This window comes from Lepus europaeus, chromosome 1, assembly GCF_033115175.1.
Source record: "Lepus europaeus isolate LE1 chromosome 1, mLepTim1.pri, whole genome shotgun sequence".
Lineage (NCBI taxonomy): Eukaryota > Metazoa > Chordata > Mammalia > Lagomorpha > Leporidae > Lepus > Lepus europaeus.
Genome location: NC_084827.1, coordinates 74,386,946 through 74,412,001, shown reverse-complemented (window position 1 = coordinate 74,412,001; position 25,056 = coordinate 74,386,946). Strand labels below are relative to the sequence as shown.

The following is a 25,056-nucleotide window of genomic DNA, read 5'->3' as shown; positions in this document are numbered from 1 at the left end:
ACTGTATGAGTTCATTTATACAGAATACAAAACAGACCAGCTGAGTCAGGATTGGAGGCGGGGTGGTTGGCTGGATGGGAGGCAGGATGGGGCTTAGAAAGGGCTGACAATGCTGAGTTTGTTCATCTGCCTGGTTGGGTAGGCAAGGTACACTGCATGGCAAATCAGTGTGCACACCTGTGACGTGTGCATTTCCATATGCACGTTCCATGTGGATAAAAAGTCAGGAACAAAAGCAAAGGTCTTGGTTTGCATAAGTCACCTCACCATCAAAATGCTGGTTGGCTGTTGGCATGTGATATGAAAAATAACTATTCGTTCCCATCCCTTTGTATTTCTTCACACAACTCCTAAAACCCTTGTAATTTCTCTGTGATAGAAGCATTTTGTTACAATATTTGGTCTTTCTCTAAAAATAAAAATATTTGAAAGGCAGAGAGAGAGAGAGAGAGAGAGAGTCCACATTATCTTCCATATAGTGGTTGACGCCCCAGATGCCTGCAATAATGGGGACTGGGCCAACCTGCAGCCAGGAACTCCATCAGGGTCTCTAACGTGGATGGCAGGAGCGCAGGATTCCACCACTTTCCCGGGTACACTAGCAGAAACTGGATTGGCAGCACAGTAGCTGGGACTTGAACTGACTCTCCAATATGGAATTACAGCATAGAAAACAGTGGCTTAAACCAGTGAGCCACACCATTAACCCCTACAATATTTGGCCCTAACCCCTAGTTGCTGTTACAGAGCTTCTAAGGTCCTTGGGATCTCCAGAGTGGTAAAAGTCTTTGTATGCTAATGAGATGTTCAGTGGCCAAGGTCCCTGGATAGCTTCAGGATGCAGGGCAGTGGGCAGAAAAACCAAAGTACCCAGGAGGGTTGATATCTTCCATTCCACTTGGCCTGGACTCTCAACCCCTGCAGAGGGAAGAGGGGCAAGAAATAGACTTGCTCCCCAAAGGCCAGTGATCCGCTCCAGCAGGCCCACATCAAGAAACTTCCAGAAAAAACCTACGTAACAAGGAAGTGCCAGGTTGGTGAACACATCCCTGTGCCACCCCACAGGAATGGGAGCTGCAGGAGCCTGCCAGAGTCCACCCCTTGTTCCTCTTTATCTCGCTGCACATTTGTCTCCTCTGAAATATCCTTTATAATAAACCTGCAAATGTTGCCTTTGTCGGGGGAAGGTGTAGGAGCCCTGGATTTATAGCCAGTTGCTCAGAAGCAAAAATGACAAGGAGGGACTTGTGATTAGTGTGTGAGGTGGGGGACAGCCTTGTGGCACAGATCCGTTCATGAACTTGTAGGGTCTATGTTCAAATCCCAGTATTTTGAGTACAGCTAGATATGGGATTTTTTTTTTAAGATTTATTTATTTATTTGAAAGGCAGACATACAGAGAGAGGAGGAGAGAGTGCGAGAGAGCACGAGAGAGACAAAGACAGAGAGATCTTCCATCTACTGGTTCACTCCCCAAATGGCCTCAATGGCCAGGCTGGGCCAGGAGTTTCTTCTGGAGGCTTCCAAGTGTGTGCAGGAGCCCAAGTGTACTTCAGTCATCTTCTGCTGCTTTCCCAGGCCATTAGCAGAGAGCTGGATCAGAAATCGAGCACCCCGGACTAGAACTGGCGCCCATATGGGATGCTGGCACTACAGGCAGAGACTTAACCCACTGTGCCACAGTGTGTCCCCCACATCTGGGTTCCTGGTGATGGCTACTCTTGAAAAGACAACTTGTCAACTTAGGCACCAGCTGGCTGTGTAGCTTGCAAATTCTTTCATCCTTTGGACCTCAATTCATTTATTTAGGAAAAAAAAAGTGCGGCCTATGTTGTGGCACGGCAACCTAAGCCACCACTTGTGATGTTGGCAGCCCATCACAGAGCACTGATTTTAGTCTGGCTGCTTCCTTTCTGGTCCAGTTTCCTGATAATACACCAGGGAGAACGGATGATTGTCCAAGGACTAGGGTCCCTGCCACCCACGTGGGAGACCCAGATGGAGTTCCAGGCTCCTGGCTCTGGCCTGGCTCAGCCCTGGCCATGGCAGTCATTTGGAGAGTGAACCTACGCATGGAGGATCTCTCCCCTCTCTGCCTTTCAAACCAATCCATCAACCAAGCAATCCATCAGTCTTTATAAAGAAAGAAAATAGGCACAATGTTGGCTCAGGCTGCCTCAGCTCTAATTCTGGAAGATTCTAAGATCACTTTGCTCCTTCCTTCCTCAATCCTGGCCTTCACAGGGTAGGTCAGGATCACAGGTGGAAGACGGACAGGGATAGCTTGGGGACCAGGGAGAGCAGCTCACACTGACCTTCATGTGAGCCTAACTCATTTGCACGTGTCTAATACATTTTGTGTTCAAGACATTTGCAAAGCCAGTCCAGGATCTGATTAAACCAGCATTTTGCTACCTGGGCCACCTCCTATCAACCTACCAGTTTGCAACCAGCCTGCTACGTGACTGTCTTCCTTTCTTCTAAGCAAACACGTACAAGGGAAATGCAAAAGTGGGACTTCTACCCAAGTCAGCAAAGATGTTCAGAAAACAAAAAACACAGACCTGTCCAGACCTTCAAAGAACACAAAAGTATCTCAAAGTTAAGGAGAAGATAACACGGACATATACCAACTTGAGCCACTCAGCAAAGATACTCAGAAAACAAAATGCAGACCTGTCCAGACCTCCCAAAGAACACAAAAGTATCTCAAGGTTGGCCGGCGCCGTGGCTCAACAGGCTAATCCTCCGCCTTGCGGCACCGGCACACCGGGTTCTAGTCCCGGTCGGGGCGCTGAATTCTGTCCCAGTTGCCCCTCTTCCAGGCCAGCTCTCTGCTATAGCCAGGGAGTGCAGTGGAGGATGGCCCAAGTGCTTGGGCCCTGCACCCAATGGGAGACCAGGATAAGCACCTGGCTCCTGCCATCGGATCAGTGTGGTGTGCCGGTCGCAGTGCACCAGCTGCGGCGGCCATTGGAGGGTGAACCAACGACAAAGGAAGACCTTTCTCTCTGTCTCTCTCTCTCTCACTATCCACTCTGTCAAAAAAAAAAAAAAAAAAAAAAAGATAAAAAACGTATCTCAAGGTCAAGGAGAAGATAACACGGACATATACCGACTTGAGCCAGTCAGCACCCCAGGCCCCGTGGAGCTCAGCATTCAGGCTGGTTCGTGCACCATTATCACTGCGGAGACTTGCGAGTCTCAAGGTCTTACTGGCATCTTCCCTTGCTCTGGAAGATAACCATCTGATACACTGGAATTGAATTATAAAAGGGTATTTCCGAACAAGTCTGAGAAGGTAATGGAGAACAAAGAACAGACTGGAAGCATGAGGAAAACACAACTTGTCCCCTACGATTTTCCAGGTGAAACTAGATTCCTGCTTTCTGAATAAGGGGAAGGTGTTCCACTGCCTCTTAAAGCTGGGCAAGGGATGCCCGGAATCAGCTTAATCATCTCAAGGGGTTTCGTGCTGTGATGGCAGTAAGCCAACTCCATACACAGCCCTTCTACCTCCCAACAGATACAGCCAAACAAGAGACAGAGGACAACGCGCGACTTCTGGTGACACAGGCTCGCAGAGGAGGCTGGGGTCTCTCCATGCACAGCGCCTCTCTCAGGCGACGGCAGAGGGCGCACCAGCAGCCTGCTCTCAGGATGCCACAATGAGGCCTTTCCTTATTGGTTCTCTTTGATATTTGTTTTCATTATCCCCAGAGGCTAAGAGTAAGGCAAGTTTTATTAAAACAAAGAATATGGTATAAAAATAAAAAAAGTTTAAAGTCAAAATAGGTACATGGGGTCGTGTTCTATTCATTACATTTCTGCTACTCATGGATATTGAGGTTTATGACTTGTCCAGGTGCTAACAAAGGCATGGTTTCCTTAGGCATTTCATACAGAAGTGATGCAAGATATTCCTTTGCTGTTTTTAAATGAGATACAGACCAAAATTTATGGTATATCTACATTATTTATGCTACAAATAGTTGAGTAAGTAGTATTTATTCTTGGGGCCAGTGTGATGACACAGTACATTAAAGCCCTTGGCCTGCAGCACTGGCACTCCATCCAGGTGCTGTTCAAGTCCTGGCTGCTCTCCACTTCCAAGCCAGCTCCCTGCAGGTGTGCCTGCGAAGGCAGAGGAGGATGGCCTGAGTTCCTGGGCCCCTGCACCTATGTGGAAGACCTGGAGGAAGCTCCCGGCTCCTGGCTTCGGATCGGCTCAGCTCCAGCCATTGCAGTCATTTGGGGAGTGAACCAGCAAATGCAAGACCTCTGTCTCTACCTCTCTCTCAAATAAATAAATTCATTAATTAAATAGTATTTATTCTCTCCCATAGGCTGGGAATGAAAGCACATCTAATCCTTGATTCTCAGATATTTCATCTGCTGAAGCTTTATGAAGGTCAAAGATGCCAGCACCCTTGGGTGCCAAACCCCCTGAGCAGCTGGCATGGTCTGATACAGCTTTTTCTGAGTGTGGGTCATCTACGCATACTCCTGTCGCTCAAATAGTCAAGTGTTTATCGCAACATGCACAAGCACATCAAGTGCATCACTGGGTGTATGGTGTCAAATGGAATGACACCAAATTATAACGCTCAAGTTGATTTGGAAATCATTCGAAGACAAGTATGTTAAATAACTGGTACAGGTGGTAACATGAATATGCTAAGAATTGTGCCTGGAATTTGCAAAACACCAGTCTGCTTTCAAAAAACAAAAAACAAAGCCTCACCCAAGAGCCAGAAGGCTTGGATTCCAAGCGTTGTCTTCTTGTGTCCCTGGGGCCCTTCACCTACCTGCCCTGGGTTGGCCTCGTCAGACAAACAGCAGCAAAGCTCACAGGGTTAGGACAGTGTGGCCAAGGTGACATCTTTTACAGATGCCAAGCCCTTTTCACTTTCAAATAAGGTCTGATCACTGGCCAGCTGCGATGCACCATCCTTCATTGAGTTATCACACACAAACCAGCAAGACGATGGAGTCCAAAGCTAATCCCTCTCCTCAGACTTCCCTGATCTGTGCAAAGTGATTTTTCCAAGCCCGTAAGGCTCGGACTTTCTGAGGTCAGCTGGTTGTCAGGCAGGAGACTGCACGATGGCACACGCACAGACCAAACAGCTCCCCGCAGGCTCGTGCCTGACCTCACTAACAGCTGTGTGCAACACTCCCAGGGAGACAGGCCTCCCCCAACATGGGTCTCACTGCTGGGCTCCTCCAATCTCTTCAGAGCCCAGCAGAGGCAGATGATCAGTATCTCTGGTCAACGTCTGTCTTTCTGTAACCTTCTGCTGCCATCACGGGGTTTGCCACGTGCCCTGAGAGACAAAGCCCAATCTGGAGGCTCCAGCGTGGAAGTCTGGCTGGTGTGGGTATTTAGAGGAACAAGATGATGAGGCCTAGGAACCTCAGACGGGGCACGTTACATTTTATGGAGAGAAAGATTATTTCTGCACCCTATACACTATTGCTATATAACCGCCTCTGTGGTAGGGGAACAATGACCTCCTAATGACCCTGTTGCAACTTTAGCATCTGAATGTGTTGCCTTGCTTGGCAAGGCAGAATTAAGGTCCCCATGGAGTTAAGGGAGGTAATCCAGAGACTCTGGAAGAGAATTTTCCAGGTAGGTCCCATTTGAACCCAAGGACTCTTAAACATGGAAGGCGGCGGCAGAAGAGGTGTTATCTAAAACGTGTGGAGCAAGGCTGGCGCAGCCCCCGGCAGCAGCAGAGGGAAGGACACAGATTCTTCCTTGGAGCCTGCAGAAGGGAACACACATCTGCTGGCCCTGAAGTGGCCCAGGCAGACTCGGGATCAGCTCGCTAGAACTGCTCTAACAAGTCAGCGTTCACTAACTCGCAACAACAGGCATTTATTCTCCCACTGTCCCAGAATCCACAAGTTCTAGATCAGTGCCACTATGCAGACACCAGGTGTCAGCAGAGCCGAGCTCCCTCCAGAAGCTCCAAGGTGTGACCTGTCCTGGGCCTCTTTGAGCTTCTGAAGGCTGCCCACATTCGTTGGTGTGTGGCCACATCCTTCCAACCCCAGCCTCCAGAGTTATACTGCCTTTTCCTCTTCTGTCTCTATTAGCACATTTCTTGTACCCTCTATTAGGACATTTCTGGTGGCATTTGGGGCCTGTCTTAATAATCCAAGATGAGCCCTCCAATGTCAAGATGTTTGACTTAATCCCATCTGCAAAGACCCTTTTCCCAAGTAAGGTAGCAGCAACAGGTACTAGGAGTTAGAGCCAGATTTTTTTTTGAAGAGCATTATTCAACCTACTCCAGAGCATGTTCAGAACCAGAACACTGTCATTGTGTGTGGTTGTAAGCCACCCTCCCACCTCCCACACATGTGCTACGGATCAGGAGACTGCCTGAGTGAGCGGATGGAGCCAGCCCATCCATACCGCTCTCGTGAACGCCCTGGGATCCTGTTTGCAGAGATGACCGCCCCACGACCCACATCTACTAAGACAGGATGCCCTGCAGCAGCAGCAGGTGGCCTCTGAATGCTTCCTCAGTCCCCCCCACCCCCTCCCGTCTCTCACCTCTCACCAGTTTCTGAAATACCCTGTAGAGTAATTCATAAAGTAACGCCCACGGGGTAGCAACAGACAGACATCATTTCGGAGAATTCCTTTTAATAACGAGTACCCTGCGTCCACAGACGTCCAAGAGCTTGGCCCACAAAGCCAATGATCCTTATCACAAGCAATAGGCAACAGGACGACTAGGCCACACTCCGCAGTTAGGAAGCTGGCCTCGCTTTCCAGGGGCACAGCAGATACTTTTAGGCACTGGTTAATCACCACTCGTTCCCTGCGCTTGTGACACTGCTGGTTTTCTATCATCTCTGTGGGGAGTTCTATTTATAGAACCGCTCCTTTCCACTGATTCTGCCTTCGGAACACCGCAGCAGCTCCTGGGCTGACTTTTCTCCCAGAGGTAGCATGTCCCTCCCCCCCGGCCCCTGGGCTCTGTCCTTGGACCTCCTGTCTGCTTGGATTCTCTCCCGTTTTGAGTGTGCCCAAGCCTGTGATTTCGAGCACCAGGTGTGAGCCGAGGCTCTCAAATTCACAGATTGAGCCCCGAGTGAGCTCAGGGTCCAAGTCCTAAGTGCCTCGTGCCTACACATGAGCTCAATGATCGATGCATGGCCTCTACTTTGCAGAAAGAGCCTCCCCCCGACACACACACCCCTCTGTGAAGGCATCAGCATCTGCCGAACAGCTCAGACCCAACCCGAGCCATTATATGCACATTCATTAGATGTACATCAGTGTCTAGCAGCTCTGCCTTCAAAATGGACCCCAAATCTATGTATTACAGTGTCCACTACCTCAACCCCTACTCGGATTACGCCCAGAGCCTCCCAGCTCATCCTCCTGCCCTGGCTCACCGTGGTCCCCAGGCAGCCTTCCCTGTGCACAATGCCATCAGTCATCTTCCTTTCTCAAGCATAAACCGGATGTCACTCCCAGGTTTAAAATGATCCAGGGGCCTCCACCTGCACTCAGACTGCTAACTAGACCATGGCTAACGTGATCTGGCCAGTGCCCACCTGCCATCTTCCTCGCCACAGTCTTCCTCTGTTACACAGGACACATACTGGCCTCAGCCTCTCCTGGAACAAGACAAGGCTCATTCCCAACCCATGGCCTTGGTACCTGCTGCCCCTTCTATGGTGAAGGCTCCTCTCTAGGTGTGTACACGGCTGCTCCTTCCCTTCCCAAAGCCTCATCTCCAGCGTTTAACTGATCACCCTCACTAGCAAGAGTACCGCTCAGTCACATACTCCCATACTAAGTGAATGAATGTCTTCTAAGAATACTTAAGAATACGTGAGAGTGTCCTAACTGCTGAGGCAGTATGAGATCCCTTCTAGTAGAATCTATGTTCACGGAGATCACGGTTCTCACCACAGTATCCCGGTGTACAATGCATATCAGGAGCTTAATACCTGTCCGGAGGCTGACTGAGTGGTTTCACCACCCAAGAGCAACGCCAAGTCATTTTGAGTAGGATATTTGTAGCAGTTTTCCTTAGTTTCACTCCACCTCCCTTTTTTCTTGAAAGGCAGAGAACAAGGGAGGTAGAAAGGGAGGGAGGGAGGGAGGAAGGGAGGTGGGGAGGGAGCTAGAGATCTTCAATCTAGTGGTTCACTCCCCCAAAGCCCACAACAGCGAGGACTGGGCCAAGCTGAAACCAGTAGCCCAGGATCCAACCCAAGTCTCCCAGGTAAGTGGCAGGGACCCAAGTACCTGAGGCGTCACCTACAGTTCCCAGGATGCAAATTAGCAGGAAGCTGGATCAGGATGCAAACCAGGTACTCCAATATGCAGTATGTAAACTACTGAGAAGGAGCCAGCGCTATAATGCACCGGGTAAAGCCGCTGCCTGCAGTGCTGGCATCCCATGTAAACGCCAGTTCGAATCCCAGCTGCCCCACTTCTGCTCCAGCTCTCTGCTATGCCCTGGGAAAGCAGTGGAAGATGGCCCAAGTCCTTGGGCCCCTGCACCCACATGGGAAGAGCTAGAGGAAGCTCCTGGCTCCTGGTTTCAGATAGGCACAGCTCTGGCCATTGCAGCCAATTGGGGAGTGAACTAGCGATGGAAGACCTCTCTCTCTCTGCCTCTCCTCTTAGTGTAACTTTGAAATAAATAAATAAATCTTTAAAAAAATAAATTGAGTCAAAAGCTTTACCTTCTCTTTAAGAAAGAGCGATTTCCTGGGTTCCAGCATGATCCTCATGCTCACTCCTCCAGGCTTCTTTGCTTTCTCTTTATGCACGGCCAGTACTCCTCCATCCCCCAACTGGCTGGCACCCTTGCCTTCCGTTGTGTCTCATTTCTGTTGCATCATAGCTGTGTCTCGTTTCTGTTGCTTCATAGCCCTAGCTTGCAAAGGCCCTCACTTAACCTCTGAGCATCTCGTCACTTGCTGGTGCAATCCAGCTTCCTGAAACAGCCTCACAGCTCCGGGAAGAAAGGGACATGGTGGAAAACAAGGGCCCCCAGGCAGACATCGGGATTTCTGGCCCTGTGAGGAAGACATCCTCCCAGCAACAGAAAGGCCCAAATGCATCTCGGAGGATGAGTGCATGACCACATGGGTCTCCCAAGGGGTAGGAGGGCTATCAACCCCAAAAGATGGTGAAATCACGAGGAAACCAGCATTGGCACGAATGACAATTTGGAGGGAAAAGAAAATCCAACAGGGCTGGTGCTGTGGTGTAGTGGGTAAAGGCACTGCCAGCAGTGCCAGCATCCCACATGGATGCTGGTATGAGTCCTGGCTGCTCCTCTTCCAATCCAGCTCTCTGTTATGGCCTGGGAAAGCAGCGGAAGATGGCCCAAGTGCTTGGGCCCCTGCACCCATGTGGGAGACCAGGAAGAAGCTCTTGGCTTCCGAACAGCTCAGCTCTGGCCATTGCAGCCATCTGGGGAGTGAACCAGTGGATGGAAGACCTCCCTCTCCCTCCCTCTGCCTCTCTGAAAATGTGCCTTTCAAATAAGTAAATAAATCTTAAAAAAAAACTCCATCTACACAGCACAATTAATAAGAAAAATTATGCATGGAAAGACCAAATCAGATTCTGCTAGGGGCACCAGGACAAAGGCTTGCTGCTTCAAGGATTGCTTCCTCTTAACCCACAGACAACAAGTAAGGACACAGTTTTCTTCCTACCAGAATAAACCCCCACAACACAGCTGCAGAGCACCTACTACTGCACTGTTCAGGTGCAGTAACGAATGTTCAGAAATCCCTGTGCGTATGCCTAGGACCCATGAAACTGCAGGGGCCCAGAAAAATGCTTCCATTTCTTTTAAAATCAAAAGTTAAAAAAAATGAACAAAATTGATCCAGAATACAGTCATGGAAATGGAATTTCTATGCTTTTTATTTTTGATTTATTTTTGATGGAGTTACAGAGAGAGAGAGAGAGAAACAGAGACAGAGAGTGAGAGGGAGACCTTCTGTCTATTGGCTCACTCCCCAGATGGCTGCAGTGACCAGTGCAAGGCCAGGCCAAAGCCAGTAGCCAGGAGCTCCTTCTGGTATCCCACCAGGGTGGCAGAGACCCAAGTACTTGGGCCATCTTCTGCTGCTTTTCCCTGCTATTAGCAGGGAGCTGGATCAGAAGTGGAGTAGCCAGGACTTGAACTGGTTGCCCATAAGGGATACTGGCACTGCAGGCAGCAGCTTTACCATTATGCAACAGCACTGGCCCAGATTTATTTATATTTTTAATTGGAGGAAGCAGTCATACTGAACTCAGTTTTGGGCCGTCCAGAGTCATGACGTGGCCGTGGAGGTAGTACGACCTGCCCAGGGTGATGAGCAGCAGTCACATATGGAGTCTAGATCAACCCCTGCCCTCCAGTGTAACATCACTTGGCCTCCTCACACTCTTAGGCTTTATAAAGCCCTGAGGAGCTCCGGGGGTTCCAAATGCCCACGCACCTGGGCTTTCTCAACACGCAGTTTTTACAATGAAAAATCTGGAGGCCAGCACTGTGGTGTAGCAGGTCAAGCCAACGCCTGCAATGCTGGCATGCCAGTTCAAGTCTCAGCTGTTCATTTTTTTTTTTTCTTTCTTTTTCAAAGATGTATTTATTATTTAGTTGAGAGGCAGAGTTACAGACAGAAAGAGGGAGAGACAGAGAGGACTTCCATCTGCTGGTTTATTCCCCAGATGGTGGCAAATGGCCAGAACTGGGCCAATCCAAAGCCAGGAGCTTCTTCTGGGTTTCCCACAAGGGTGCAGGGGCCCAAGCACTTGGGCCATCTTCTACGACTTTCCCAGGCCATAGCAGAGAACTAGATTGGAAGTGGAGCAGCCAAGATTCAAACCAGTGCCCATACTGGATGTCGGCACCACAGGCAGAGGTTTAACCTGCTATGCTACAGAACTGACCCCATCGGCCACTGCACTTCTGTTCCAGCTCCCTGCTCGGAAAAACACAGAAAATGGCCCAAGTGCTTGGGCCCTTGTACCCATGTGGAAAACCCAGATGAAGCTCTTGGCTTTAGCCTGGTCTAGCCCCAGCCATTGTAGCCACCTGGGGAATGAACCATCAGATGGCAGATCTCTGTCTCTTCCTCCTTCTGTAACTCTGCCTCTCAAAAAAAAAAAAAAAAAAAAAAAAAAATCTTTAAAAAAAAAAAAAAAAAACTCTGATCATTCTTCCTAAAACAGATGCTTAACTTACCTGGCAAGCTAGCAGTTTTTAAACATTAAGGTAAGCAAGCCCTGGGTGCTGCCTCTCTCTAGGACCTGCCTTTGAGAACACTTGAGGAGAATGAAAACCACCAGCTGCCAACAGTATCCTCAGGGCTTGTCCCGGGATCCACCAACAGTACTGGGACGACCAGGGATGCTCATCCTAAGGGCAGACTGCAGAGCCCAGGCTCATACCTGCTCAGTCCCCAGGGGTGGGACTCAGAATCCTGCTTTAGCAGCCTGCACACCAGGTTATTCTGACCCCTGCAGAGACAGAGCCTGGAGGCCCAGGAGACCTCCGGGGTGAACTACCTTTTGCCTAGTTTCAACATATTTAAAATGTTCCCAGAATCCAACTACCGCATATGAGTGTAGTGAGATAAGGAGTGTACTTTGTTTTATTCTGAACTTTACCACAACCTATTAAGCATTTAAAAAAAAAAAAAAGCTGAATCCCTGGTTATAAAGACGCTCCCTGGATATGAGTCACCAAATCAACACTGTTTATGAAGTTATTACCTTTATAGATCTTTTTTTAAGGTAAATAAGGATCTGAGTACTTCACCTCACCTATGCCCTTACGGGAACACCTGTTTGAGAATGCACTGCTTTCTTTTCTTTTTTTTACAACAAAGTTAAGAAACGGCATTTTTTTTTTTTTTTTGAAATTGCTTATTGCACTGGGTTACATTATCTTTAACTCTCAGGATAGTCAAGAGAGCATCACAAAATCATGCTATAAAAGGAGACAATAGGCCCCAATAGGATTGACAAAGACTCCAAAAGATCATGGCTAAAATATGCTCTTCAGACACTGCTTTTCTCATAAGGGAGATCCTTAAGGACATCCCTACCCCAACACACACACACACACACACACACCCCACTATGGAGGCCGGCAGCCAGCACCTACCGCCCATAGCAGCACCCCTGCCTGGGTCCTGCACCCTGGGCTGCTGGCAGTCTGCCCTGACTGCTTTAACAAGATACATTCCCCTGGCAGTTTCCAGACAACAGAAATCTCTTTCTCACAGTTTCAGAGGAGGCCAAGTTCAACGACGAAGGCACCAGCAGATCTAGTGCGCGGTCAGGGCTTGCTCTGACCTTTACCACTGGGGCTTCCCAGCTGGGTCCTTGCAGGTGAGAGGCGAGCATCAAGCTCCCTCTTGTGTAGGAGGGCCCCACCATCATGAGGGAATCACGGCCCAGCCCCCAAAGGCCCCACGTCCTCATGCTATTAGCACACAAATCCTGCCAGGACACAGCCTGACCTCAGCAGGTAGCAACACGGAGAGCAGCTGAACACAAAGCCTTGGACAGTGGCCACAGGAGCAGGAAGGAGATGCAACAGGACAGTAACTTACGGATGGGAGCCACCGGCAAGGCCAAGTTCTTGGGTTGAGTGGTCTGAAGATATTCAATAACAACAATAGTGGCCAGTGTTGTGCCCCAGCGAGCTTAGCCTCTGCCTATGATACCAGCATCCCATGTGAGCACGGGTTCAAATCCCAACTGTTCTACTTCCCATCTAGCTCTCTGCTAATGTACCTGGGAAAGCAGAATATGGTCCAAGTGCTTGGGCCCCTGCACCCATGTGGGAGACCTAGATGGAATTCCTGGCTCCTGGCTTTGGTGTGACCCAGCCCTGGCCTTTGGGGTACTTAGGATTGAAGTAGCAGACAGAAAATCTCACTCTTCTGTCTCTCTACTTTCCAAATAAGTAGATTTAAAAAAAAAAAAAGAATACTAGGAACTTTTTGGATATACTCATCAGTACTAGTTGCAAGTATTCATTGGTGGCAACCAACTAGAAAAGGAATAATCACAGAGGTAATTAATTTAGCAACCACACCCAACAGTGCGAACTTGTATGCCAGCAATCCACATTATCTGTCAGTGCCTATCAGAAGTGTATGGAGGCCAGCGCCGTGGCTCACTAGGCTAATCCTCCGCCTGCGGCACCGGCACACCAGGTTCTAGTCCTGGTTGGGGTGCCAGATTCTGTCCCGGTTGCTCCTCTTCCAGTCCAGCTCTCTGCTGCGGCCCAGGAAGGCAGTGGAGGATGGCCCAAGTCCTTGGGCCCTGCACCCACATGGGAGACCAGGAGGAAGCACCTGGCTCCTGGCTTCGGATCAGCGCAGCGCACTGGCTGCAACGCGCCAGCCATAGTGGCCACTTGAGGGGTGAACCAACGGAAAAAGGAAGACCTTTCTCTCTCTCTCTCTCTAACTCTGCCTGTCAAAAAAAAAAAAAGTGTATGGAGAGAGGTTTGATCACTGTTTGTAAAGAACTTTTTTTTTTTTTTTAAAGGCTGCACTTGGCATGCACTTGGCCTTCTGAGCAGCACCAGGGCAGATAAAGATGCTGGTGCCTGGTGGCCACCGAGACTACCTTGGACAACCATTCTACTCGCTTAGCACAGGACAGCTGCTCCTGCACTCATGGTAAGGCCCGCCTTGGGGGAATCCCACAAGCACAGGTCACTATGAAGGCAAAAGGAGAAGATGATCTGAAGACAAATCATGATAATCCTTCCACCCTGTCTGCAGCTGTCACGGTCACCCCAGTGCTGCCGAGGATGCTGGCTTCCTCCCCATCATACATCATCTTTCCTCTTGTCCACTGGGTCCCGAATATTAAAGAACAGGAAAAGAACAAGGCTGTCAATAGGAGAGCCAAAGAAAAGCAATTCATTTAATGGGTCAAAGCAGGAGTTAAAACATCCCAGCCTTGGGGATGGCACAGTGGCCCCATGGGCAAGTTGCAGTCCCAGCTGCCTTGCTTCTGATCTAGCTCCCTGCTAATGCACCTGGGAAAGAGCGCAAGATGGCCCAAGCGCTTGGGTCCCTGCCACCAACATGGAAGACCCAGATGGAGTTCCTGGCTCCCAGCTTCAGCTTGGCTCACCCCAGGCCTTGCAGCCATTTGGGGAGGGAAGCAGTTAAAACAAGACCTCTCTGTGTCACTCTGCCTTCCAAATAAAGTATTTAAAAATAGGTATAAAAAAAAAACCCCTCCCACTCTATCTGCTCAAAGACAGTGGGTGGTGTCCTCTTCACGCTCTCAAGTGACATTTCTTTGTGCTCCCGCTGAGCCCTGGACCTACTTTTGTGTGATCACTTAACACTCGGCTGTACCTACTGGGTCACATGCCACTCCGGCTCACCCAGACCAGAGAGGTCCTTAGAAGATGAAGGCCACACTGTCCATTTGTAGGGAACGGCCCCGGAGCAAGCGCAAGCCCAGACAGGGCCCTTGTCAAGGTCATTGAGGGAGAAGATATAAGCTACCCCTCAAACTGAAATGTATATTGTTTTTGATCAGCGTTCAAAATCCAAAGTAGCTTTTAGGAAATCCGGGCACTGTGTAACATCGAGTCCATGGGTGTGCATCTCATTACTTTACGTAATACGGGACTTTCAAGTGTTTATGGTGTCTGGCAATACTCTTTGAGGACAGTAAAGAGATATAACTCTCGGTACAGCCCCAAAATGGACAAGGAAACGAGAAGGGAAGAGAGACAAAGGGCCCTGGGAATACTTTATCCCACGTCCCTGCTCCTTGCTTCACAAGCAAGTATCAAGAAAGAACCCCGATTGAATGGCAACACAAGCCAGAGCCAGCCAGGACCTGCCTCCCCCGGCAGCCCCATATCAAGGCCATCCCCGAGTTGAGCTGCTGCTGCAGCAGCGAAATGCCTTGACCGTGCACGATGGTCAGTGGACACGGCATGGCTTGTCACCTCTAGCAAGGAAAGAAGATTCACAACCTGACACTTGGAGGTCCAGCGCACACACAGGGGTAGAAAATGCAGTGTTGTCACAGACAGGCAAGGCTAGTTACGCAGCCTCCCAGGGCTCTCCTAGGCTCTGATGGCTTCCCAGAGCACCCAAGGCAAACTCACAACTCCTTGCCCTGACCAAACACAGCACAGGGCGATAGGCCTTCCGCTTGCTCACCCAGCTCATCTCACTCCACTCTCACCACCCTAAGTGCCGGTCTCCCTTCTCTGCCTGCTTTCCCTGGCGAGCTCTCTCTGGGGCTGGCTCCTCAGCCTCCAAGTCACAACCCGAATGCAGGGATGCAGCTGGCCCTGACCACCTTGTAAGGCACCTGCTCACTCCTCTCCCCCACGGCTGTCACAAGCACCTGCAGCTGAGCGGGAGGGAGGCCCAGTGAGGGCAGAGATGGCCTCTGTACCCCTAACTTCTCCATCCTCACCATTCAAAGCAGGGCCTTGGGCACTGGCAGTGGGCTACTGTCCCCTGAAGGGCTGAATAAATGGAGCAAGGCTAATGTCAGGCGAGGTAACATGGAAAGACATCAGACCTGTACCAAACTGGAGCCTGCCTGGCCACATTCAGAGGCTGTGGGACATAGAGTGGCTGAAGAGAGAGGAGAACAAAGCAAGCCGCTCGCACCACGGACTGCAAACAGCTGCCGCCTCCCAGACAGAACAGCTGCGCCCTCCCAAGGGCAGTGCTGGTGCAGAGAGCAGAGCAGTTTCCAGAACAGGAATGGAAGCCACCAGGGGCCTCCAGACCGCCCTGCCTGAAGCGCTCAGGCCGGACGCCACACTCCCTTGGCATGAAACCCTTCCTGCATGACCGCCACTGCGCCCCACAAGGTCGGCCAGTGACATAATCCTCAGATACTTCCCCAAAGCTGGGAGTGCTCACTCGTTGGAGGTTGTCAGCAGAAATAGCCGTTGATGCCCAGATAAAAGACTTACTGTCTGCTAATTACTGCCTTATTCATTCTGACCTTCAAAGAAATTAATCAGAGAAGGAGAAGATAAATCCTTGGGCATTCCAAAAATGTACTTCTAATAAATAATTTTAAGATTCTTAATGATTATGGGTGTTGGAGATGCTCCTCAACTTCCTGTGCAGTGACACCCTAATAAATCCATCAGAAGCTGAAACACAGCCTAAGTAAAAAATGCAATGGACACATTGGACCTACTGAACAGCACCGCTCAGCAACACGGCACACTGCAGGGTGTAAGGGTTCACCAGGCTGCCTCTGCCCAGCATGCCGTGAGGGTGACCCCTGGGAGAAGTCTGAAAATCCAAACTCTCAGCACAGCTTCCACTGAATGTGTCAGACTTCTGTACCTCCGTACACCCATCCATCGTGAATTCGGGGTGGTACACCTCTTTGTTGGGTTACTGAAGCTGCCTCGGGGCAAGGCCATGTTCATGTCTGACACCTGCACACCACCTCCACCTACAAAGCACCTGAGCAACGCACGGTGCCCTCAACTCCAAGAGAACTGGTGAGCCACTGTCGGTGCCAGTCACGATGCAGTCCTTTCCCGAGCAAAGGATTTTGGGGAGAAGCTTCCCAACGTTCAAGGTTTAAATTATAAGGGGAGAGAAGCACAAGTCATGGATTCTAGGCAAAGCCTAAGATAACAGCCCTGAATGACAGCACAACACAACCATATACACTGAGTATCTGAAAAATCCCAGAGTTGGGGGGAATCACAGGGCATCAGGCTTAAGACACTTGTTGGAGCAACCTACTGGAGAGGGCAAACATGGCTGTTTTTCTCAACAGGGACTTGACACTCCATCACCACAGAGTAAACAGAAGAACAGGTACAGGCTACTGTTTTAATAAAAAGTATAAAAGCAAGAAAGCACAATACAGCAACACCCAGCCCTGAGATGCCGGCCTCCATCAGAGACCTGACCAACAGTGCACAGGGAGGAGGGTGGCCTTCAGGCAGTCGCTGGTCCCCAGGCTCTTACCCCTGGGTCAGGACTTCAAGATTCCAGCTGCATGCTGGGGAGGGAAGGGGAGAAGCGGTGGTCTCCTGACCCATGCATGCTTTCGCATCCTGTCAGGAAGCAGGAAAGCACACGGAGGGACCCCTCAGGAGAACTGGGGGAGCACGGTGAAGATGCACACTCAGGAAGACAGCGTTCGCAGAGATGAGTGGGATAGGTTCTTGTCATCGCACGAGAAAGAATTCAGACGTGAGACAGAGAGGAGTGCTCTGCAGGATAGCAAGGGTTAAGAGGGTAGGGCCTCCGTCGGGATGGAAGGGCACCGCTCTGCACGTGATCTCATAGAGTGCCCAGCCATTCTGACCGAGGAAGGCAAGATTCCAGGGCTTAATGGAGAGAATACAGCTGACAGACCCAGCAGCGGGTGGGTCAGGAAAGAGTTCATAGTGGACAGCACAGTCTGTATTCAGGGCTTTTAAGGGAATGGGGTCCAGGTCTTCACCTTCCCCTCCTCCCTCTTCTCCTGGACAAAGGGTTCGCCGAGTGTGAATTAGGAAAAATGTCGCCCAAGGTTTCACCACTCGGTGTTAGCAGGCTGGGCAGGAGAGATCCTGGCAGGGTGCACTCCTTGAGGGAGGGCTGGCTGTGATGGCTTTATTGCCCAATATTATCAGGCTGGATAACCCACTTGGTGCCGAGCAGAGAGAATTCCCGCGGGGAGCTTTCCTTGGGAGGAAGGCTGGGACCACCTGTGAAGGCATGTGGGCAGGACGTTGCACTGTCAAATACTGGACAGCTTCCAAGGCGGACTAACGCCTCCTCATCTCCTTTCCTAGGTGCCTTGTCCTCCTCAGGCCCCTCCTACACACACAGCCCGGTTTCTAACTTCCTACCTAATGACAGCACTCTAAAGAACTCAAATTTTGTAGAAAGGATTTTCTGAAGAAACACCAGCTTTGCCTAAGAACTCCGGAATGAATAACATTGACTTTCAAATATAAACCATTTTGGAAGATATGAAAGTATTTAATTTCTCTGAAATGGTACACACGCGACATTTCCTGGTGTGCTAATTTTTACCTTCTGTTAACCGAAATGTTTTAAGACAACTTAATATGCTACGAGAAAACATTTCCAGGGAGCTGCGGAGCTGCACACAAATGCCATTCATTCAGAAACTACGCTGTTGTCTCTTGAACACTTGCGGAGTGTCAGACACAGCCCAGTACCCACCATTTACAAGTTAAACTGTAATATAAACCCCTCCATGGACAGGAAATCATGAGGCAGTTGCCAAGAGTTGTTAAGTATCAACAGGAGAGCTAGGAAGTCTGGCCATCCCCAAACCCCCATGGAGGCTTGGTGCTGAATCGTCCATTCCTGGGGCATGCCTTTGGTGCAGCAGTTAAGTTATCCCCTGGGATGCTCACATTCCACATCAGAGCCCCTGCGTTCTCATTTGATCCCACTTCTCGTTCCAGCTTCCTGCTAACGCACACCCCGAGGAGGCAGCAGGTGATACCGCACATAGTTAGTTCTCTGTCACTCGTGGTGAGACCTGGATTGAGTTCTGACTTCTGGCTTCAGCATGGCTCAGCCCAGACTGCTGCAGACATTTGGGGAGTGAATAAACAGATCCCCCTGTCTCTCTCCCTTTCAAGTCAATAAATAAAAATTTAAACACAAAATCTTTGCTTGGGCATCGCCCTGAGAACCTGCATTACATCTAGTGGATCAAAGAATCCCACAAAGTTAAGTAGCCTCTTCTCCAGGTGCCTCTGACCAGCAGGCAGGTTTGGGAGCAACCACAGTAAGCAGCGTGGCCAGGCGCACTGACAGCACTCACCCAACCCGAGGTTGACAAGCTGCTTGGTACTGAAATGCCCCAAAGATCTCATTAACTCAGCCACTTTGGATGGAGTCCAGATGGTCTAAGACAGCCAAGTCTCATATCCAGCTGGGACCAAGTGCAAAAGGTGTCCCCCAGCCAACTTCCTGGGCATTGCTGTCAGTTGTCTGGTAGTTCTGCAGAGTGCGGGGTCGGAAAGCCAGCAATCTGCAGGGCTGGACAGAGCTAGGGAGCCAGGGCTGTGACGTTCGGCCAGTGCAAGTGCCTTGCCTGCCAGGGCAAAGGTCACAGCAGACAGCTGGAGGCCGTAAGGCTCAGTGAGCCGGAAGTAGCAGACAGAGCTTTTAATAAGTACTTCATTCTTGATAGGAAGGACTTGGAAAACGTGCACTTGGCTACCCTCGTTGGCGACTTCGAGTTTCAAACAACCTTTTATTGTCAGCTTCTGCGACAGATGACAAGGCCCAAATAGGATTGTGTTGGACTGCTACAGCCCTCCCAAAACCATTCTCCCTCTCTTTCAGACATTCCTAGGAATCCAGCAGAGCGCTTCTGGCTGCAGACGGCAAGCACCTCACGCAGCTACACAGGACACGTCCCCAGTCCTGCCCCGTGGCGTGTAAGCAGAAGTAACACATACAACTTCTGGGTAACCATTTCCCCTTGCCTTCCTCCCACCCTTTCTTCCCCCTATCCTAGGCCACCCAAGGAGAGCGACATGAGAGTCCACAGAGCCACCACTTGGAAGGAATCTGCTCCCTCAAGACTTGAGTAATACACAACAGTCCTCCTAGCTCATTGTAATATAAAAGGAAACTCAACTCTATCTTAGGTAAGTCACTATTATTTCCGGTGGGACCTATATGCTAATGCAGGGGCTTCTATCCTGCAGAGAAAACAATCCGGGAGCAATCCCTTCCCACCTTCTCCCCTGCAACCCCCTGTCTGCGTGACCACACAGTAGACACTATCATCTTCCTCTTTGGAATACCAGGAGGCTCAAATCTCTCTCATTTCAACAGCTGAACCTGCAAAATAAAAACTCTGCTGTTTTGGGCCATCAATGCCCCATCTCTCTTTCCTTTGTTTGCTTGTTAAATATTTATTTATCTGAAAAGCAGAGTTAGAGCAAGAGACACAAAGATCTTCCATCCACCGTTTCACTCCAGATGGCTGCAATAGCCAGGGCTGAGCCAGGTCAAAGCCAGGAACTTCTTCCTGGTCTCTCATGTGGGTGCAGGGGCCCAATCACTTGGACCATCTTCTGCTGCTTTCCCAGGCTCATTAGCAGGGAGCTGGACCGGAAATGGAGCAGCTGGGATTCAAAGCTGTGCCCCTATTAGATGCTGGCACTGCAGGCAGTAGCTTTACTTGCTACAGCACAATGCCAGCCCTCCCATCTACCTTTCAAGTTAAATTTCTCTACCAGTCCTCTCTCCTATACATTATTCACAATTTCTGGAACAAATCAGTCCAGCATCATCTTGCCAATGCTAATGCTGTTCTCATTACTTTCAAGGCCCTTCCTGACCTAGAAAATTTCTCTCCATCACGGGCAAGTTCAAATAAGAATGTTCCAACTCCTAAGGGCTTGGGGGACTTTGAAAAAGACCGGAGCATACAGCGGTATATATTCCTGCTAATGTAGCAGCCTGTCGAGTTCTTATAGCAAGAAGGGCTTATTCATTTTGGTCTCCCTGACCCCATGCAGCACAGTCCCCAGGACAGTAAGAATAAAATGTATGAGAAACTAACAAGTGAAACTGAACAGTGTCACTGCTAATTAAGTGACAGGCGCTGTGGTGCACCAGGCTAAGCTGTTGCTTGGAATGCCCGTACCCCACATCTGAGTGCCTGGTTCAAGTCTAGGTACTCCAGACTTCCAACCCAGCTCTCTGCCAGCGTACCTGGGAGGCAACAGATGATGGTTCAATTAGTTGCTTTCCTGGGACCCAAATGGAGTTCCTGGTTTTGGCTTCAGCTTGACCCAGCCATGACTGTTATGGACATTCGGGGAGAGAACCAGCACATAGAAGATGTCAGTCTCTCCCTCCCTCTGTGTCACTCCACCTTTCAAGTAAATGAACCATTAAGAAAAAAGTTAAAAATCAAAGGCAGACCCACTAAGTTAAGGACATCTTATAAACGAAATAAATACACACATTCCCCTAAGATTTTTAAGTCTGTTAAACAGAAGACACAGCCATTGTACTACAAAGGACACTTAGGAGCATCAATAATCATTTATTAGAAGTCACAGCTAATGGAAAAGTTTTGTATTTAACAGAAAAACAATGAGCTATCTCACTTGGAAATATCTCAATTGCCACCTTTTAAATAATCTTTTTACTTTGACAGTGGACCCTACATTGGATACAAAAGAAAATGCATATACATTAAACAGTTTTTAATGTTCCCTTGGATGCTATATAGATTTTTTAACCTTAAGATCTGAAGATAACAAACTATATACACATACACACACACCCCATACTAGTCTCTTGTACTAGAAGCAACACCCTAAAATCTCTTTTCAAAAATTAGGGGACAAACAAGCTTTCAGAGATCAAGGCTAAATCACAGATAGCAATTTAAGTGTAACGTCTATCTAGACCTACAAGGAGGCTTCAAAAAAAAAATGCATGGGAGATGTGTTATCTTTTACTCTCATTTCTCCATGAACTTCTCAAAGCCGCCCTCTCCTCTGCTCTACAGAAATTTCCCTGTGTTCGGGCGTGGAACAAGGAGTAACATGACGCTCAGCAACAAATGAATTCAACTCTGAAGAATACTGGTTCCAGGGTACTAAGCAGGAGCTGCCCCAAGAGAAAAACAGGGGAAAATATGGTTTTCATTTCATAGTTTCATAAGCATCACCTGGAAACGTCCGAAATAGAAGGACGGCTTAGCTCATTCTTAGACTTGCTTTATCTAAAAGCCAGAGGGACTTCCACAACCATTTATCAAGATGGCCACACATGTGAAGTGACTGGACGACACGAGCCAGTCATGGGCATGGCAAAGCCGCCACTCCCAGGTCCTGCTCTGTCCTGCAGCCCAGCCCACAGAATCAAAGTTCACTCCTTACTGCAACCATCACAAATAAAACCTGCCATGGGAAATGTGCGACTCTGGCCCATTCAGAAGTTTTTCCACAGAACTGCAGTCACACACACTCCGGTGATCAAATACAGAAGAGATTACGGGCATCAGAAAGGCTTGAAGCAAGCTTTACGATGGGATTCACTTGTACTAGCAACTCAAGAAAGAGTGAGGCTAAAGGAAACTCACTCCACCAGGAGCTTAGGAAGCAAACAGACTCATATACACTGCATGCCACACCCTACAAGTGCGACAAGAAGAGCATTTATAGGACGCTTAAGCATTTCGGGTTTTTATTCCCTCTGTAATTTCTAGGGTCTCTTTTAGTAAACTGTACTCTAAGAGGATAAAAAAAGAATTATTACATAGAGTTCCCAGACTGGATCAAAAGAACACTTCAGAACATTTGAAAAGATAAATCCTCCTCCAAAACAGGGAAACTTATACTCGCAACTTTTTCCCAAGTGCAAAGATGGACAAGGCATTGACAAACAAGGAATCAAGTCTGTGCCTGCACCTGCTAACTCAGAATCAAATCATCTTCCCCAGGTGCATGAGCAGCCATCTGCGGCTTGGGAAGCTGAAGAGCTTACAGGAACAGGACAAAGGCTGTTTCCATCTTGGAGGCTCAGAACTTCCATCATGCACAACACCCAGGCCAACTGTGCTCTGGGGGACACTGGAGAGCAGAGGCTATGAGAATAAACAGATGTCACCTGCATAGCCACGATCGCCAAAGTACTGCTAGCCCCTGTGGCCCTGGGCAGCCCTTGCGGACTGCACAGCAAGAACTGGAGCCTGGTGAAACACCTGTTTCAACTTCTTTATCATCTCCCTGAAACAAAGTTCTTGTGCTAAGCATGGACCACTTGAATGATCAAACATCGCCTGTGGCAAGGACAGGCATGAAAATTTCATGGAAGACACTCGACCAGGGCCTCAATGCCAGCACTACATTGAGGGCAGATCTAAGGACACCTACCTCTCAAGGAAGGCCTGGTGGCAGGATTTCAAAACTTGCTTTCATGTCCAGAACGAGGCTGTATTCTCTCCACGTACCCCGAGGTATCCAGACCTCCTGGGGAGAAGACACAAATTCACGCTGGCAGGCCTGAACTCTTGGATCCGCAACACGCACCACGATTTATTTCATAGTATGTGAGCAAAGGATTAGATTGAGTCCAATGTTTATTATTTCTGCACAGCACACAGGCACCTTATCTCCAAGCTGCTGACCAAATAATGGGTGGAGACAGAGGTAATATTCTACTCTCTGTCTGCTTATTACCGCCCAAGGTTGTAGCAAGAATGAATAATTGAGGAGGAGTGTAGAACACCACAACCCAAGCGGTATTACAGCCATGAGCATCAATTTTTTTCCGGCCCTCCTCAAACTAGTTCCTGTAAATAATCCTGCCCCACCTAATGTGGAAGTGGTAGTGTATTTTTTTGAAGATTATTTGACAGGCAGAGTTACAGAGAGAGGTATAGACAGAGATAGGGAGATCTTCCATCTGCTGGTTCACTCCACAAATGGCAACAATGGCGAGGCTGAAGTGAGGAGCCTCGAACTCCATCTGGGTCTCCCACATGTGCTCAGCGGCCCAAGCACTTGCCATCTTTCATTGCCCTCCCAGGCACATTAGCAGAGAACTGGATTGGAAGTGGAGCAGCCAGGATTGGATCTGGCTAGCATCACAGACAGTGGCTTAACTTACTGTCCCACAATGCAATGCCAACTCCAATGGGTATTAGCCGCCACCAGACAGCTCTAATGGACTGTTCTCAGAAGTTGGCACAACATATATTAATTCAGGGATATACATTCTCAACAATGAGAGATAACACTAATTCCACTCCTAGGAAATTATTCTACAAAGTCACCTCTTTCTCCTAACTCAAATGTGAAGAGGGAGAGAAAAATCAAATGCAAATGGCCACCCCCAGAATTGTGTGTTGAAGGTACAGGGAAGGATTCAAGAACAACTCAAGGTTCTCAGCAAACGCCAATTCATTAACCTGGCAGGGGGTGCGACACCATCTGGCACCCACGTCCGGCAGAAGATATATTGCTCAGGATCAATTCTGAGCAGCAAGCAAAGTTTATTTTTACCCCTTTAAAATGATATGCACAGAACTCCAAGGACACGCGCGACTGTGCTCAGCATGCCAGGGAGACTGAAGGAGAATGGGAAACGGGATCCAAAAACGGGATCAGGCAGAAGCCAGCTTTCATCACTTCAGATTAAACACCCTCTTAGCAAATCCCACAGGGCCTCCGCCTGAAAACTCCTTCAGAAGCCACAAAGCCTCCGGGCACGTCAAGGAGAGGCTGCTCTGTAGCCACGGAGGCCAAGAGACCCGCAGGGCCTCCCATCAGGCTGGGGCTCTAGAAGGGGCTGGGCAGACAGAGGGATCTGTGGGCTTGCAGGCGAGGCCAGCCTTTAGAGGGGGACGGGCAGCCCATCACTGTGTGCTGGGGACCACCCTGAGACAGGTCCCTCACTGGGTTCTGGCTTTCCTGGAACTTCATATAACCCACTGGAGTCTTGTTTGTCCGAGTTGATGTTGCAGTCTATTTTCTCTAATAGAAACAGAACACGTGTTCGATATCAAACACTGGGTAAATACTGGAAATGTACAAACTGTAGCTACCAGTCATCAGATATCCACTAAGATTCTGGTATATCACACACACACACACACACACACGCACACACACACACGAGTTCATCAGAAAGTCCACAGAAAATGTCTTACAAAAAAAATTATGCACGGTTTTAAAATTTCTTGCATCAAAATCAAATTTCCTTTTAATTATATTAGCCATGAACTTTCGACTGCACTGTCTCTCTCTCTCTCTCTCTCTCTCTCACACACACACACACACACACACTCACACCCATATAAATGGATGTATGGTATAACTTAGTCATGCATTGATATCACAAACAGCATACTTGCTTTCTTGTAGCCTGTTTTTGTGGCTTAACGCATTTCAAATGTTTTCCAACGATAATATTTTTAACCACAATTTTAAAACTAAACAGTACTCCACTACACATATAGATCAATTTTTACTCAAATGACACCAAGGTATTATGCATTCACTTTGCTTTCAATTT

The 25,056-nt window shown here is 48.9% G+C and overlaps 1 protein-coding gene across 4 annotated transcripts in view; it reads right to left on the bottom strand.

Annotated features, from left to right (window-relative positions):
* The window catches only part of MGAT5 (alpha-1,6-mannosylglycoprotein 6-beta-N-acetylglucosaminyltransferase), a 372,713-nt gene that overhangs the window by 273,300 nt on the left and 74,357 nt on the right, over positions 1-25,056 (bottom strand). The window contains exons 1-2 of one of the 4 annotated variants that reach the window (XM_062199298.1): positions 22,914-22,961; positions 20,737-20,899 (exon numbers count right to left, since the gene is read on the bottom strand). The exons of 1 other annotated variant lie outside the window; for it this stretch is intronic. The gene's annotated coding sequence lies outside the window, so the exon portion shown is untranslated. Of the gene's footprint in view, positions 1-8,724; positions 8,811-20,736; positions 20,900-22,913; positions 22,962-25,056 lie in introns of those variants that run through there. 2 more of the 4 variants (XM_062199317.1, XM_062199305.1) reach the window with 2 other exon arrangements.